This window comes from Alligator sinensis, unplaced genomic scaffold (genome assembly GCF_000455745.1).
Source record: "Alligator sinensis unplaced genomic scaffold, ASM45574v1 scaffold392_2, whole genome shotgun sequence".
NCBI lineage: Eukaryota > Metazoa > Chordata > Crocodylia > Alligatoridae > Alligator > Alligator sinensis.
Genome location: NW_005842145.1, coordinates 321,929 through 327,917, shown reverse-complemented (window position 1 = coordinate 327,917; position 5,989 = coordinate 321,929).

Below are 5,989 nucleotides of genomic sequence, written 5' to 3'. Positions count from 1 at the left end.
CACTAGTGACTGCCCATGCCCTGGTTTTGCTACATCTTCACACTAGTTGATTTGATTCTTCTGTATTTTAAGAACCAAGAAAACAAGCTCCTTAATAGTCAAAAGTAGAGGTTTTTATAGAGGGCCAAGTAGAAAAAATCAGTTATGTTCTTAAATTATGGAATGATAGAACTTTCTGTTCCCAAACATGTCTTTAAATTTATATAGGAAATGCGTCTATGGAGTCTATGGGACGTAACCTAAATACAAACCTTGCAATGTGGCTCTACATTTTATGAAGTAGGAAGCTGAATTTGCATACCACAATAATTAATGTGATTAAGCAGACCCAGTACTGCTATACACTTGTGAAAGTTTGGAACTGCCAAGTGGCTTGACTGTTATGGGATTCTATTATCTTTCTTACTTACTTGATGTCCTCTCCTAAGCCATGTGGATGAATCACTGGTGAGAGTTGAGAACTATTCCTATTCCTAAGAAAAACTCCTAGAAAAGTCAGTGGAAGTTTGTTCTCCATAAAAACAGTGTTGGCTAAAGAATAAGACCTTGGAGGTAGTTCACGTGGGTCTTCCCAACTTGGTTTCCACTTACTGTAATTGAAGCCACACAACTCAAACCTCTGTATAACTGGCTGATAATGATTTACCTCTTAAATCCTCTTCTTGTTTGAAAATCCCATTGAGCCATGGGAATGGCCTCCCAACCTAACCATGTTTATTTATATGTACTTGAGTAAATGTTTTGCATATGTGTTTGAAACTGGGCCAAATAATCTCCAATTAAACTGGGAAAAATGAATTTCCGTGGCAACTGCAGATGGAGTATAAGCCTGGTTGGCCAAGCGGGAGATCCTGGGTGGATAAGGTTACAAAATATAGTGCTTAAAATGCTATTTGACACTGGCACTCTATCTGTACTACTGTTTCCACCATTGCTATCACAGGTATTTTCCACAGATAGGCATTTTTTTGCAGAAAAGACCAGTAAACACATAGCAGAAAATGACTTTCTGCCACTACTCTCCCTCTCCAAAGCAGAGGAAAGGGGAACTCCTTGCATGCCATGTAAACGGGAATGCAGTTGCACTGGATCAGTAATGTTCCCCTGATGATATATGCATAAGAGGGAGGAGAAGGGTCTTGCCTCCTGCTGTTCCCATGGTGGGAGGAAAAGCAAGGAAGACTATGAATCTAACAAAATTAAAATATATTTACTTGCAATATTACCCACTTTCTCCAAAACCAAGCAAACTCCTTGTACACTCACAAATGGATAGGAGTCTGTAGCTGCCCTAGGTTTGACTCTTCAAGAAAAGAGGGAAAAATGGGAAGGATAGCAGGGAAGAAAAAGCAAGAAAAGAAGAGCAAGGTGGAAAATCAGAGAAGAACAGGACATAAAAGCATAAAAAAATCATAGAAAAAATAAGGCTGGAAAGGACCTCAGGAGGTGTTCCAGTCCAACCCTATGCTCAAAGCAGGATCATCCCTATCTAACCCATCCCAGCCAAGTGTTTCTCTAATCTGCTTTCAAAAAATACCAAATATGTAGGAGGGTGGGGAATGAGAAAAATGTTAGGAATAAAACATTATACTTAATACATCTACTAAATGCTACTTTAAAGATTTCCCAGTGTAAAGGGAAATTTCCCAGCTGCAAGGGTTTGCTTCTATAATAATCCAATGCAGCCCTGTGGTCAGGGCTTGAAACTGGACACTGGTCCTTTTGCAGATGCTAAGCATGTCTCAGTAACCACACCTCACCCATCATTGCCATGACAGTCAGCTGTCCTTGGTGGAGCTGCAGCAGCTGTTGAAGTCTAACACTGAACCTGGCAAGCTAAGTAGACTGCACACATTTTCTACTTTGCATGTGGCACATTGAATGTGGTAGTTTCAGGAGAAGGGAAACAGCAGTGGTAGCTTGAGAAAAAGTCAGTTTTGCAATAAATCTGTTCAGCAGTAGTGAGACCAAGTTGTCGTTTGCTAAACGATTGTCCCTGTGAATCAACTCCATGAAATATTTGTATAATCTTCATCTGCAGCTAATGTGGTTTCTCCCTGATCTGCTCCATGGTGAGTCAAATGTTCTGCAATTCAGAATCACAGCAACACAGTTTCTCTATTTGAATTTATTAAATGTGGGGCCATTTGTCCTAAACACCTCTGCCATGCCAGTTGGAGAGGTTTATTTCCAGAACAGTAGAGAGAGTGATGGGAAGAAACACAGCTATCCAGAATAAGTATCTGGGACTCCACTTGTCATCCCAAACCTTTCAAATAATGTAGAACATCTTGTCTTCTCTCCGGCTCTAGCTCTTAATCTCAGATTCTGCAGCAGTGGGCTGTGACCATTAAAAACCCGCTGTCTGTCTATCCCTAAAAGAATTGGCTCCCATGGCCAGGGAAATTCCTGAGGCTGCAAGTTTGGCAGTGCCTTCCCTTGAATGGATTCTGGACATGTTAGGCAACAAAGATGCTATGGCTAGATGAAAAACAGAAGCTTTTCCTAATTTTTATTGGTCAGATTGAGCTGTCCTCTCATCATCCATAGTTAATTTCAGACATGTGGTAGGTCCTTCACTCCGGAACGCATTTCCTTCAGGAAGAGCTATGCTTTGAACATGCTCCCTGAGATACGAGTCTCACTGAGTTGTACCGTGTCTGCCCCTGAGTGCTGCTGCCTGAGCATTATCTTTGACCACCACAATAGGGTGTTTCCACTGACTAGGCTATCTGATTTGAGTTCTCTTTGAGAGCATTATCTGAGCCCTTTTATTCCTGAGTATGCTTCAAAAACTTCATTGTCTTTTATTTGCATGTTTGTTTTAGATATCTTTTGCTTGATCTACCCATATAAAATCTTTCTTTTCTGGAGAGGCTGTTTCTAGATCCTCAAAGGCTGTTTATGAGAGTGGTTTTATTTCGACTGTATCATGACAAGTTTGGAGTGAAATGAGGAACTGATGCAGCCTAAACTGGGTAATAGCCAGGTGTTATCCCTACGGAAATGGGAAATGAAACAAGCTGAATGTTGATTTTAAAATCAGTCATTTCAGTGGCTTTTGTTGAAAAAAGGCAGCAAAAACTGGCATAGCTCTTGCTGTCAGTTGCAAAAATGTATTTCCGAACAAGGCAGCTGAAGTCACAATTACTCTAATTTATAGTTTTGTAGCTAAAGAGTAGAACTGGCCCAGCTATTAACTAACTAGATAATAAAGTTTAGATCCTCAAACATGTTTATGAACCTGATTCCTATTTAGGTGCCTAAATATCACTGAGGATCTGGACTTCCAAAGGCTCCAAAATAATAATAAAGATTGCAGATGCCCTCTACTGGATACAACAGCCTTCCCAAATAATTAGTTATTAAACAGGCTCTTTAAAGAGTTGCTGTCAACTTGTTTTCAACTCCTAATATAGGTTATGACTGAAATTTACAAATGTCAGAGCCTTAAGTTCAACACTGACATTAATACTGAGGAGTTGAAAGAAATGATCCAGCTTTCCGAGGTGCTGCCACTGACGTCAGTTTAGGTTGTGGGTGCTCAGCAGCTGTGAAAATCAGACTACTTTTATAGGTGGTTAAATATTTATTTAGGAGCCAAACCTTATTTACAAAAGAAACCTAATATGAATTATATATATATATTAACCATTTTAATTCCAATTGAAACTTGCACTAGGTTTTAAACATTTCAATTTCAATATTCTCCTTCAGAGGTCTGTGCTCACCCCCAAAAATCAAACTGACAAGAATCAAATGTGTGAAACTGAGCAGCATAGATTCACTGTCTAAGTTGAAGAAAACATATCAGCAGCAACACAGATAAATAAATAGATTAGATATTTCACATCCTTTTATGCTGAATAATCTAAGTAATTTTAGAAATATTAATATTTTTAAAAATCATGTCTTGATGGCCTCCCTTAAACAAATGAAGGAGACTGAGTTAATATTATAGAATCTGGAGTTGAATTTATAGGCTCCAGATTATTACTTCCAATTCTGAGCTATCTGGGGAGTTAATGTAGGTGTATTTAAGAAAGAGGCTACATTGGTATATGTCATATAAGGATAAACTGGATAAATTCTTGTAACATTAGTTTTTGTTTCATCTTAAAAGGCTAGTAAATTACATCTTACTCATACAATGGGTAAAAAGTGGTATGAAAATATCAGGAAGGCTAAGAAATCAGCAATCTCTCAAAAGTCAGGGAATTCCAAAACTTCAAGTGTTAACCTTAAGGGAATGAGCCACACAACTCCCCCAGAAAGTTTTTTGTTTTTTTTTAACTGTGCAACACTGCACATCCTGTTCATCGCATGATGTAGCTGAAATAACAGCAATATGTTAAAGTTTAAATATAACAAAGAAAACAGGAAGAGAAAAAGCTATATGGCTAAATTAAAGTTGTGGTAAGAACCTTAACTTTTGGGCCTTTCTGACCTGCAGAAAGAACTCAGTCCTGCTAAACCGCTTCAGCAGGTGTCCCTTGAGTGAAGCACCGAAAGCACAACAGCCTTGATACAGACACCATAAATAAGGAACTTCTGAAATGGTCTTCTTTTAATCAATATGTGTTTAACTGCACTGTCTGTGACAAATGTATCTTTAATTGAAGATCCTATTCTTTCCTTAGGATGCCCTAATTAAAGGAAACCATAACAACAGCATGAATAAACCATTCTGGTTTAATACACTGAAATATAAGAGAAACTTCTAACATGCATGTGTGAAAATATCTACTCTAAATAGTAAGAGTTTTTCAAATGCTGAATAATTTCCCTCAAACTGTGATGTTTTCCTTCAGTTCTACACAACTGAAGTTTTGCTACTGACTTCAGTGGGATTAGGAACAGGCTCTGAATGAGGAGTTTACAGTAAATTGGGTTGGAAATTTCTGGTTTCACCCATTTTGAAGTGCCTCTTATTAATATTTGAATACCTCTGAAAGTTGGGAAACTCCAAATGCAAATCTTTCAGCTTGTGCGAAGGAGGGAAGTGGACTGTTTTCCATATTTGAGTAATTTAAGAATAGGTTAGGTGATTTTTCTCAGACTTTCCCCCCCAAAGAATAAACTTAGTGTGAAGACTCAGTGTGAAGATTTTTTTCAACTCTAAAAACATTGTTAACAATGTTAATAGAGGCTGAAAAGGGATAGGGGAGATATTAGAAAAGATGCAAAATCTCAAGACGTAACTGTCTAGCATTTACTATCAGTATACATTTTGGTCTTACCATAATATTTTAATCTCTTATATTATTTCTCTTTTAAACTGTTTTCCACTGACATTGTTCTCTTGATGCCCCAGACATTCCCAAGGTAATAGGATGGCAATGAGTAGCAATCAGCACAGGGTTAATTTTGAGTGACGTCTTTGAAATGTTGACCTTTATTTCAGTGACTTAAGTCAAACTTTGTGTACTCCGCTGGAATGCCTTGTGCTGGGTCCCCACCAAAGCACCAGCTGCTGTTTGAAACCATCCCCAGAGCAATCCAGTTTTACAAGCTCGGTGCAACTGTTATTAGGAATGATTCATGACCACAACCTTGCCTTTTGAGAAAGAAAGGTTCTATATTATTCTCTTCTTGTTTAGTCTACTGACCAACTGCAGTGTTGTCTCTTGTTTGTTCTTATCAATTCTTGTATGCATTTTAATTCCTTACATTTCATCATTTTACTCCATGTTTTATATCACTTTGCTGCCATGAAAAGGGTGGAATTAGGAATGTTAGCAAATCAGACAGGAGTAAGCCAGGAAATAGGCATCCACTGTTATATAATAGTAATAGGGAAATAACTTGTGTAAGTTAAAAAAAAAATGTTTCTGGCACATTGTATCAGCCACTGGCTTCAGCTCTCACATAAAGAAGAATTTATGTACTTCAGTCACAGGCTGACTGTGTGGGTGTGGGCATGCTCCAGGAAGCTACAGCGTATACAACAGGGGAGGGGGAAGTCCAGAACAGGATGCTAGCTGCATTT